Here is a 12,858-nt window from a genome sequence, read left to right on the forward strand (position 1 = left end):
GACAACGGTGCTTTCACGCTGCTAAGGCAACTATCTGTGCTAATTCCCCAAGTTACACCACAGATATTACTTGTCTTCCTTATAAGAGTTAGTTAAGTTCGCATAAACAGATACTTATCTTATGTTCACTTATCCAACACATTCATATAAGTTCGCGCATCATATAAGTAGTGAACTTGCAATTCATACCCAATATGCCAAACAAGAAAAAGATACACAAAATGATAAGAAACTTCTCTTTATTAATTCTCCAATGGTTACAGACTTGACTCGCCTTTGTGCACTCAATTGTAGGGGTCCGCGCGCTCACCTGCGAACTACTAGGCCTCTACGCAATCAGCTGTAGAGCCTTCTCCTACTCTACAACCCAATGAGTCACCCTATACTTAGATCAGACTCAATTCATTGTTATTCATTCCATTCCATTGATGTCCCTTTACAGCTTAGAGTGTCGCTCTATTTATATAACCCCATGGTCTGCGGACCATGGGTATATCTCTCAAGCCGACATTACATTACAAAAATGAGGGCAGACAACCCTCTGACTCATTTACAATATTCATGCTTTGCGTCCACACATCGCAAAGTCTTTACATTAGAATTAGTTAAAACTTGGGCTCTAAGCCCCAAAACTTGCCTTGGGGGATCCTATGCCCAACAGGACCCCAAAACAAACATCATGACTCATCCCCAAGTCACTTAGTTGGTGCAGAGATCTTCGCATGGATACCTCCCAACTCTTCTCGGACCACTGTGAGGTTGGCAACGCATTGAGTCGTTGCCTATTCTTTCTCCAAGGCACGTTGTTCGGAAATTACCGAATTGCTTTCCCGCATTTGCACCTGCATCCCCTGCATCTACGCGAGTTTGCCTCCAATTATTACTGTGATGACAAAGTCCTCATCAATCCATGGTTGGACGACTGCTTCTTTATGTCGCATCGCGTCTACCTGCTCCTTTTATGCCTTGGCCTGTTGCATCTATGCGAGCCTCTATGTAAGGGACACCGTCTGTGTGGTCCCTTTTATGTTGTCATATTATTGATGCAGCTTGCGCGCCTCTATCTCCAAGCGCTGTAGGTTTGGGTCCTCCTGCAGAGCGGTGAGAACCTCGAATGGATCTTCCAACATTTTGGTGCAGTCATTCACTGCACTACTAATCTCTTCGATGCCCGTTGTGATGACGCTCGCGTGTTGTTCCCTTACCTCTAGAGGAGTTGAAGGCTGCACCTTCAACTGGAGATCTGATATCTGGAGGTTCAGCTCCAGCTAGACCTTAGCCACTTCTTCTCGCGCCTCATGCACCCATGCTGCTAACCCCTGGATGCGCACCTCTGCTGGTACTTCTGCTGGGATGGCCAACTCAGGGACCATTTGGCAGGGTTCTTCAATTACCTGTACCATCTGTCTGTCCTTAGACACGACCTCTTCATGCTGCAAGCTCAACTGCTCCATGTTGATCCTCTGTTCACTCAACACTTGTAGCGCGTGGCTCTCCCTAGCCCGTAGTTCTATAGTAATCCCACCCTGAAGAACATAGAGCATCTCCCGAGGGAGTGCAACCATGTTGATCCCTATTCCTTTCAATGCACTGACCATAGGCCTGTCGGCCTCATTTTCTATAACCAGTGTCCCCTCTGGCAGCACTATTGTGTTGGTCGTACGAGCGCACAACATTTCCTCTGTTGCGGCTATTCCTACTGCGAGGCTAGTCAAGAGAGTACTAGCCTGAGGAGTGAACACTTGCAACTCCTAAATCTGTGCTCGAAGGGCCCCCAAAACAATCTGATTCTCCTCCACAAAGTTTTGGAGGGCCTCTGTGGTGACGTCGTGCGCCGTCTCTCATATATCATGCAGATCCCCCTCAGTAAGGGTGATCGAGTCGATAGACATCTTATATTCTTTTACCTTCTTTAGTTATATCCCCTTTATATTCTAAAATGGTAATATATCAAAGGATTATGGCAAAAATGAGGGAATTATCTATTATCACAAATTAGCTAATTAATGTCCTTCTTCATGCAGGAAAAAGATGAAATGGGCCAACTGTAGTTCCCTAACTGGGAAAAGGAAAAAGACAAAATGGAACAACTGCTATTCCCTAACTAGGAAACAGAGCATAGGCAACAAGCCAAGGATGGAGCACGCAGTTATGGATAAGAACAAAGGAAATCACAGCATCAGAGCAAGGAAGGAAAGCTACCTGAAGATGGAAGATTGCGCGAATCCCTCAGGATCTCTTGATCTTGAGGGATCGTTGTTACTCTTTATCCTTCTTACCGCTTGGCCATTATAAAAGGCAGGGATTCTATAGAGAAAGGAAGATTATTATTCGAGAATTACTATCATATTTATATTTTGATCATGGACTCTCATTGTTGAACGAGTTGGCTATAACTATTTTGCAAATGGATCAATATATAAATTGTTGTTGTTCCTTCTCATATACTAAAGTAGTCCGGCGGTGTTCACTGGCGACTAAGGGCCCAGCCCTAGTGGATTCACTTGATGTTCCTGTAGCATTATTTTATGATTTCTGCCATGTGATGATTTGGTTTGATTTCCATTTATAGTAATTGCATAATGTTGTTGTTTCATATTTTCAGTTTTAACGGAACTATTCTATTTTACATTCTGTAGTAATATTGATTCTGTTATTGGTATTTTAGATTTATTCATTTAGCTCAGTGTTATGTTATTTCTACTACAGTTATTTAATTCTGCATGCTATCTTGAGATTCTCTACTATAATGAGCATTGATTACTGCTATCTTCAGTCTCAGATTGAGATTCCTACTATTTATATTAGAAATTACATTTGGAACATCAATCAGTTAAAAGAGAAATGAGTTACTTCTACTGTATTCTTGATTGATACTTGAGTGAATGTCTGATTTGATTTCATTAGCAATATAAGCTTTCCTTTAATTGTAATTTGAAGTTCACTAGCTGCATCCATTTACTCTTGTATTTGAAAGCACTGTATTTCAATTTAGAAACATTACTCTTGAGTAAATATCTGCCACATACTTTGTACACTCTTGAAATAGAAAATATTGCCTAGATTGATAACTAATGTGAAGATAATTAGGAGTTAAAAAGACACCTTTATACCTCAACATTTTGGCGTCGTTGCTAGGGAGAGTGTAGCCATTTATAAGGAGTATTGTACATCGGATGATTGCCTGTTAGGAGATAATTGGATATTAAAAATGGAAGGTAAGAACCTGCGTAAGGAGCATGTAAAATGCCCGCTCCCCCGCCCACTTTCCAGTAGAATTTTTAAGAACTTAGGGTAGAAGTAAATATTTGAGTTGTGTGTATGACTAAGAAGAAAAAACTTGAAAATAATCCAAAAGCATTACCCAAACCCGATAAAGCTAAGGGACTGGTGACCCTTGGTTGATCAACCTTCATAGACGACATCATTAAGAAAGTTGAATCTCAGCCATCAGTAGTCCCTAGGAAAGTTGCTTCCAGACAACCTACTAGCTTCCTTTGGGCCACAAATTCACCATCTATAGCCTTTGCTAAGGTGCATAGCAAAACAGAAGAGACTGAGCAAAATTTTCAAGAAATTGAAAATTCTCACCCAATTTCTTTACAAGAAGGGAATTCTAGTAATCTCTGTGAAGGAGATGGAGAAACAGGGGAAATAAAGGAGCCAAGATCCCCTCATGAAACAATTCAAACACTCAGCAGCCCAGATAAGGGGAGTGTTGTTAATATTATCCATGAAGAAACAGGAGAAATTGAGGAGCCAAGATCCCCCCAGGTAGTAGTTCAGCAAGGAACACTCATCGTCTCAGACCAAGGGAGTTTTGTTAAGCTCATCCCCATCCCTTTCAGTCATCCTAGGAACAACTCTCTGGAAATCCTAGAAGGGTATTGGCACATATTTGATCAAATGGCTCAGAACCAACCAACACCTCAGACCTCCACACTATAGTATCTGATCGTGGACACAATAGTCAACATACCTATGAAAACCTTTCCTCTCCAGAATATTCCTACCTTCCATGGGCTAACATCATAGGATCCAGACACATTTATGTTTGAGTTTGATGTATTGTGCCGCAGGTATGACTATACCACCGATCCCCAAAAAATAAAGTTATTTCCCTCCACATTAAAAGGAGCAGCTTTACGATGGTTTATGGCATTAGGTGGGGGCACTATAAACGACTAGGATCAGATGAAAAATTCCTTCCTAAAGAGATATTAGGACTATTGCAGATCCAGGGAATTAAAAGATGATATATTTCAAATGACAGCAAGACCTAGTGAAACATTAGAGGAATATGTAGAACGCTTTCAATACAATCTCGAGAGATCTCCTTATGCATCTTTGCCCTTGCTTGATAATGTGTTGAAAACTACACTAATTAAAGGGATGAAAGAACAATGGATTGAAACATTAAATATTATGGGTAAAGGTGATATATATCAGGAAAACTTTGTTGACATCATTAATTTGTGTATCAGGTGTTCAAGAGGCAGCACAAGATTGAAGCCAATAGAACGCGACATGATCACAAGGGATAACAAAGTCTCTGGTGGAGGAATAACTCTCATAGAAATTGGCAATCTGTTAGAGGATTTCAAAACTGATATTCGGGGACTCTGACAACGCAATTGGACATTATGCAAGCCAAACAAAAGCAAGTAGAAGCAGAACAATATTTGGTAATGTTCTGTCCTAGATACAAAAAGAAGCATAGCCATAAAGAGTGCCTGCAGGATATGGTCCAAATCTGTGCCATCTGTACGAAAGATCATGCCATAGAAAGCTACCCATCACTCCTAGGACTGAAAGCAGTCTATAAAGAAGTAGAAGAAGAAGCAGAACTAGTCTAACTACTAAACTAGTGCCACCAATGGCAGTCGCGACAAACAGGTATGCCCATTGATCCATCCTCTTCTTTTCAGCCTCCTCAGTATAATGCTAAACAATATAATGGAATGTGGGAGAATCAGCCACCTTTCCCCAGCTGGTCACAGCAACCATTCCCCATGTCACCAAGGGCAAATCAAACAAATCAAACCAATTGGCCAGACTTTTCTTATTGTCCACCACTTGGAAAAATAATGCATATTCATCACAATGGTCACCCTCCACCTAGCAGAGTCAAAACTGGCAGTCGAACTGGCAAAGACCCATAAATCAACTAGCAAGAAGAATCCCCCTACCTCAACCCACACTGCCATCACCTTATACATTGCAACAAAACCCCCAAACCAACTTAAGACCACAACTCCCAGCCCAACCCAACCCGAACCCCAACGACAGACCAGTTCAATCTGTGCAAATTATTGAAAGACCAGAACCAGAAACCGACTTAAGGGAGTGCAATGACCTTCAATTAAGGTTTGGGCATATAATAGAATCAGAGGGGGATAAAAATGTTCAGATTGAAAATTTGTTACCTATAGAACAAACACCAGAAGAAGAGAATCTGGTTAGACAGGAAACTCATGAACAAGAAACCAACTCTTCTCCACCATTCCTAGAACGACTAATCATACCCCAATAGAACACCCTGATTTTGATCTTCTGGGAGAATTAAAAAAATTGTGTATAAAAATACCACTCCTCCAGGCTATTCAAGATATCCCAATTTATGCAAAAACCATCAAGGAATTATGTATGAAAAAGCCAAAGAGGAAAATAACAACAAATCCAACTGTCCATGTAGTCGGTACCTTATCTGACTTACTATCAGGAAGAGAAACACCTGTAAAATATGAGGACCCAGGAAACCCTATAGTCACGGTGCAAATAAGTGGATGCTCCTTCCCCAATGCCTTAGTTGATTTAGGAGAAACAATCAATATTCTTACAACCAAAACTTGTCAAAATCTTGGCATTACATCATTGGACCCAACCACAACCTTGTTGGAATTGGCTGACCGGTCAGTGGTCAGACCAGAAGGCACATTACATGATGTAATGGTGTCTGTAGACTATTCGGAATACCCTGCATAATTTCTAATTATCAATCCTAGAAAATGACTTGATGGACATCCCTTAATTCTAGGTAGACCTTGGCTAGCAACTCTGGATGCTTAATTAGCTGTCGGACAGGAAACATGACTATAGCAAGAGGAAGCAGTGTAAAGAATTTAGCCTTATACCCTCTAGCTCAGCCAAGTTTAACAATAATCAAGACCAGAAAACAAATTGTATCATATTTAACTGAAAACATTAGATCACTGCTAACCATAGAAGATGCACTCGAATTTAAAGATCAAACAGCAAACGACATCATTAACGCTTACATTAACCAACCGAAAGCTGGATCCCATCTAAAATGTCACATGATCGAAGTAGCATTCGAGAGTGAAGTATAAGAAGATCCCCTAAAAGATATTAATGATCAATCAATACCAACCACCTCTCTTTATAATAGCAAAAACATAGAAATTGAGCTAGGAAAATCTTTGAACATTAACAAAAACCTTACTGCTGACCAAGAGCAAAAGCTGGTTCAACTCCTTAGAAAATACAAAGAAGCCTTTGCATGGGATTACCTGGACATGAAAGGAATCGATCCCTAGTTTTGTATGCACCAAATCAATATAGAAAAGGATGCTAGACCCATTCGCCAACCCCAACGCAGATTAAATCCTCATCTTAAAGATATTGTGAAAGTTGAATTGCAAAAGATTTTAGATGTAAACTTTATCTACCCAATATCTGACAGCAAATGGGTCTCTCCATTCGTAGTGGTGCTGAAAAAGAATGGAAAGTGGCGGATATGTGTTGACTATAGAGAACTTAATAAAGCAACCCAGAAAGACCACTTCCCCCTTCCATTCATTGACCAAGTCTTGGACACATTGGCAGGAAAGAAATTCTTTTCTTTCCTAGATGGCTTCAGTGGATACAATCAGATTCAGATTGCCCCTAAAGATCAGGATAAAACTACCTTTACCTACCCTTGGGGAACATTTGCTTATAGGGTTTTACCCTTTGGGTTGTGCAATGCACCTGCCACATTTCAGAGGGTTGCTCTCAGCATTTTTTCAGATTTGATAAATGAAGGACTCAAAGTGTATATGGATGACTTCACACCTTATGGGGATGACTTCAAGCCAGCATTACAAACATTAGAAAAAGTGTTGCAAAGATGCATTGCAACCAGCCTTAGTTTAAGCCATGAAAAGTGTCATATGATGATGACCGAGGGACTCATCTTAGGTCATTATATCTCAGCAGCTGGAATACAGGTAGATCCGACTAAAGTTCAGATAATTCTTTTAATACCTACCCCTTCCACGCAAACAGAGGTACGTTTCTTGGGATTTTTTGGTTATTATAGAAGGTTTATAAATAATTTTTCTCAGATTGCTGCACCATTATATTCACTAACAAGAAATATTGATTTCATTTGGGAAAATAAATGTGACAGTGCTTTGAGGATTTAAAAAGGCTTGTATCAACAGCCCCAGTGCTAAGGGGCCCAAACTGGGATTTGCCATTCCAGATTTCATCTTATGCTTCAGACACAATGATCGGAGCAGTTCTTGGACATGAAGAAGATAAAAAGCCATATGCAATATATTATATTAGAAAAAATCTATCTCCTACTGAATTAAACTATACTATGATTGAAAAGGAATTTTTAGCTGTAATATATGCTATAAATAAATTTAGACATTATAAAACTGGATATCTTATAGTTTTATATACAGATCACTCTGCCATTAAATATCTAGCAAATAAGCCTGTTACGAATGGAAGAGTGACAAGATGGTTGATTATCTTGCAGGAATTTGACATCACAATTAAGGATCTACCTAGAAAAGAGAACCCTGTAGCTAATTTTCTCTCACGAATGCCAAATCCAGCTGACACAACAGCAGTTAAGGATCAATTTATTGATGAACATTTATTTTCTATTACTATCAAAGCACCATGGTATGCGGACGTTGCAAATTATTTGGGAGTAAGCAAACTATCCAAGCACCTGACGCCTAACGAAAGAAAACAAATAGTGCAGTGCAGTACTCGATTCTCTTGGATTGGGGGCTATTTATTCCATACAAGATCAGATATGCACATTAGAATATGTGTTCAGGAAGATGAATTGTTTGACATCTTGAAAGCATGCCATGAGGGACCATGCAGTGGACATTTCGTAGACCACATAATTGGTCACAAAGTCTTACAAACAGGCTATTACTGGCCTACTATCTTTAAAGATGCTAAAAAGTTTGTTCAAGCCTGTGATAGATGTCAGAGGATGGGATGCCCTAGACAATCTGATGAGATGCCTCTGAATCCGCAATTAGTAATCAAACCTTTTGAGTGGTGGGTGCTAGATTTTATTGGTCCTATTAACCCATCATCAAATAAAAAAATACATACTGGTTGCAACATAATATGTCACAAAATGGGTCGAGGCAAAAGCATTACCAAGGCCTACTGAGGATTCAGTGATACATTTTCTTTTCCAATTATTTGTGTGATATGGCCTACCGAGAGACATAATTACAGATGGAGGACCGCAATTCATAGGCCACAAGATTGCTGTAACATTGAGAAATTACCATATTATCCCCAAAATTACAACTCCATAACACCCACAGGCAAATGGCCAAGTAGAAAGTACTAATAAGGTAATTGAGGCAATACTTACAAAAACAGTTGCATCACACTGACGTGATTGGGCTTCTAGATTGCTAGAAGCCTTGTGGGCATACCACACAACATGGAGAAATACCACAGGATATTCACCACATCAATTAGTATTTGGTAAAGAACCCATCATCCCAATCGAATTCGAGATCCAAACATTAAGAACAGCTCAGGAGGTGGGTTTGAATTTAAATGAAGCTTAGATCAATAGATTATAGCAAATCAATGAATTAGATGAAATCAGGCTATCAGCTCTTAAGCACACTGCATTAATCCAAGAACAGAGAGCAAAATGGCATGATGCCCTTATTAAAAATAAGATCTTCCACGAAGGAGATTGGGCACTCCTATATGATTCTAGGTTCCAGGATTTCCTGGGAAAACTCCAGACCAGATGGTTAGGACCTTATGAGATACAAAAGGTGCATGATAATGGCACCATTACATTGACTACCATTGATTTATCGGGCTATTCTTTTAAACAGAATGGTCATCGAGTGCAACTTTATCATAAACTGCTTACCAGGGAGTCCTTTTGCCAACAGTTACGGAAAGATTCGACCATGAAAATTCTTGCTGAGGAGGGTAACCCATCCTCAGCATCAATCTAGTGAACAATTCATTTGGTTTTGAATTTTGTGTATAAAATTTTCTTTCTGAATTTTCTTGTATAAACTATAAATAGTTTTTTTTTTGTTTTCTTTGGCTGTTCCATTTAAAGAACTGTTATCGTTCCTAGGAACAACAATTTTTTTGTTTTGCACAAATTTTTTTGCTGTTCCATTTAGGGAACATCAGTTTTCTCTTTATTTGATTTTTGTGTTGTTCCATTTAAGGAACAGCTGATGTTCCTTAAGAGGAATAGCAGTTGTTCCTTAAAGGGAACAACAAAAAGAAAATACACACAAAAGTGTTGTTCCTTAAATGGAACGGCTGTTGTTCCTCTTAAGGAACAATAGTCGTTCCATTTAAGGAACAACACTTTTGTGTGTATTTTCTTTTTTCTGTTCCCTTTAAGGAACAACTGCTATTCCTCTTAAGGAACAACAGCCATTCCATTTAAGGAACATTAGTTTTCCGTATGTTTTGTTTTGCTGTTCCATTTAAGGAACAATTGTTGTTCCTCTTAAGGAACAACAGCCGTTCCATTTAAGGAACAACCATTTTGCGTGCGTTTTCTTTTCACTATTCCATTTAAGGAACAACTGATCTACAGAAATTACAAAAACATTGTTGTGAATTCTTCGTGTACTTCTGCAACAAATGACAGTTGTCTGTAACATGCTTTCCTCCTATTTAACAAATTGTGAACCACAAAGCAAGCACCACGCTTGATCTTGTTTGCGCTTATGGACTTATCGGCATCGGTCCTCCTCCTACGAGATAATTCATGAATACCAAGAAGTGGTCCTTGTCATGTCCCTGAGCCTTACATTTTATGCACCACACTTCTTCACGCACTTCTGGTCAAACTGTCCTGTCCTATTTCAAACTCTACATCTCAAGGCATAGGTTCTTCAACTGCGCATGGATCTTCCAAACTTCGAGGTTAAGATCTTGTATGGGGGTCTCATGCAGCTTCATCGCGGTCTCTAAGGCTTCGACCTAAGTTTTGAACCTTTGTTGCGGCAGTGCGTTCCTCAAATCTGGCAATAGTGATGTTACAAACCACTCATGGTGTTGTCCATCTGTCAGGGTCATATTAGCTTCACGAATCGTGCACTTCAACCTTTAATATAACTCCCAAGGAGTCTCACCTGGTAGCATTGTAATTTCTTTGAACCTAATGATTGACTACGCTTCTGACTTCAATTTTCTAAACTCCCTAGTTAGAGCAGCTTGGATAGCCGCGATTCCTGCATTCGGGTTATCACTAGAGTCGTTAATGTACCAGGTCAGCGCACAATCCTGTAGAGCGCTAACCAATGCTTCTTTCTTGATATTATCATCCATCACTCCCTACACTCCCCATACAGCTTTTAGCACGAATGAAAACTAGTTCAAATCTTCATTTCCCACTCCTTTGAACATAGGCAATTTTATTGAGCTCGCCATATTAAAATGCGGCGGTGGCGGAGGTGGTACGAGCGAAGATGGAGGTGATGTCGGTGAAACATGTGGTAGCGTGGGTGGAGGTGGTATGCGTGGAATCCTCTATCTTATCAAATGGATCGCACATCATGGAGAGACCTTCACAAGCTCTTCCTCGTCCCCTCACAGAGGTGAAATCAAGGGGCTAGTTTCTAGTTCTCCACTACCTTCATTTCTGTAAATTCTCCCACTTCGCATAGCCCTGAACATCAATGTATTCACATAATCCGTTTTTCACACAATAAAATTTTAATCCAAGTGTTCAGAGAATTAACATACTTACCTCGCGGTCCTTTGAGAAAGCGTTGCTCAACCTCGTTGTGGCTTACCGTAGTCTCTACCGTGAACTCAGTAATGAATCCTCCTATAATCCAATTGAGCCAGTGATCAACAGTGCACGCGATCTTATCCATCGATGCTTCCAATATGCACACTAATTCAGGGGTCCACACAAGAGGACTATCGAGCTTGCACCTTCCTTGGTTATCTGTTAGCGTCGTGATCCACTCATACCACTCAATAGGGAAGGATGTGAAGAAAATTTCGTGGGTCTCTGTGTACAGGTAGCAGCCTAACCAATCTTATTTTCTTAGTCCCGAATTCCTGTTCTCGTGCACTGCAAATTCGTGAATTCTCTTGTCAATCCAACCTTCGATTTCCCTTTTAGTTGGATTCCAGTGGTGTGACGTGAGGCATCTCTATGCAGATTCTGGTCTCGGTAATGGAACCATTTGTTGGCTTGATGGGGCCTGACCCAGGTTTGAAGTTAATTATCCAAACAAATCACTATACTACTGGCCCTTTTTGCAACATCCTGTGGAGTGTGGACTGAGGTCTCACCTGAAGCAGTATGGGGGGATGTTGGAACCAAGTTTTCACACCCTTGAGATGTCTGAGGTGTTTCTTCAGTCCAACTGTGAACCAGCTTCGCGCAGGTCACTTCGCGAACTCTTCTAACCTACGATGATTTCGCGATTTGTTATAATTATCTTCACGTAGCCCTAATCAAGGACTGCGATGCTTTCACACTGCTAAGGTAACGATCTGTGCTAATTCCCCAAGTTACAACACAGATCTTACTTGTATTCCTTATAAGAGTTAGTTAACTTCGCATAAACAGGTACTTATCTTATGTTCACTTATTCAACACATTCATATAAGTTCGTGTAGCATATAAACTGTAAAATTTGAATTCATACCCAATATAGCAAACAAGAAAAAGATAAACGAAATGATAAGAAACTTCTCTTTATTAATTCTCCAATGGTTACAGACTCGACTCGCCCTGTGCACTTAGCTACAGGGGTCCGTGCACTCAACTGCAGAGCCTTCTCCTACTCTACGACCCAACGAATCACCCTATACTTAGATCAAACTCAATTATTTGTTATTCATTCCATTCCATTGATGTCCCTTTACAAATTAGAGCCTCGCTCTATTTATACAACCCCATGGTTCGCGGACCATGGGTAGATCTCTCAAGCCGACATTACATTACAAAAATGAGGGATGACAACCCTCTGACTCATTTACAATCTTTGCGCTCCGTGCCCACACATCGCGGAGTCTTTACATTAGACTTAGTCAAAACTTGGGCTCTAAGCCCCAAAACATTCCTTGGAGGATCCCATGTCCAAAACCTCAGTAGGATAAAGGAATATTTATATATCAAACCAAGTACATCAAGAAAATGCTAGAGAAATTCAAGATGGAAGATTGCAAGCTTGTCCTTACCCCAATGGTAAAAGGTTGTAAGTTAAGTTTAGAAGATTCGTCAAAGGATTTGGACTAGAGGTTGTATAGATCTATGATTGGCAGTCTTCTATATGTGACAACTTCTCGCACCATACGTAATGCAGGAAGTTGGACTACTAATATTGCAAGCAACACCAAAATAATCTCATATTATTGTCGTCAAAACATTTCTTCTATATCTTAAGGGCACGATAAAATATGGTTTGTGGTATCCCAAAGGAAATTCTCTATTTATCCAAGCTTATACAGATGCAGATTGGGCAGGAAGTGTTGATTATCGAAAGAGTACCACTAGAGGAGCATTCTATCTAGGTGGTTGCCTTGTTTCATGGTTAAGTAAAAACCAGTTTTCAATCTCATTATCCACAGTGG

This window comes from Pinus tabuliformis, chromosome 1_2 (genome assembly GCF_031772625.1).
Source record: "Pinus tabuliformis cultivar Carrire ecotype Pingquan chromosome 1_2, CPIR1, whole genome shotgun sequence".
In the NCBI taxonomy this organism is placed as follows: domain Eukaryota; kingdom Viridiplantae; phylum Streptophyta; class Pinopsida; order Pinales; family Pinaceae; genus Pinus; species Pinus tabuliformis.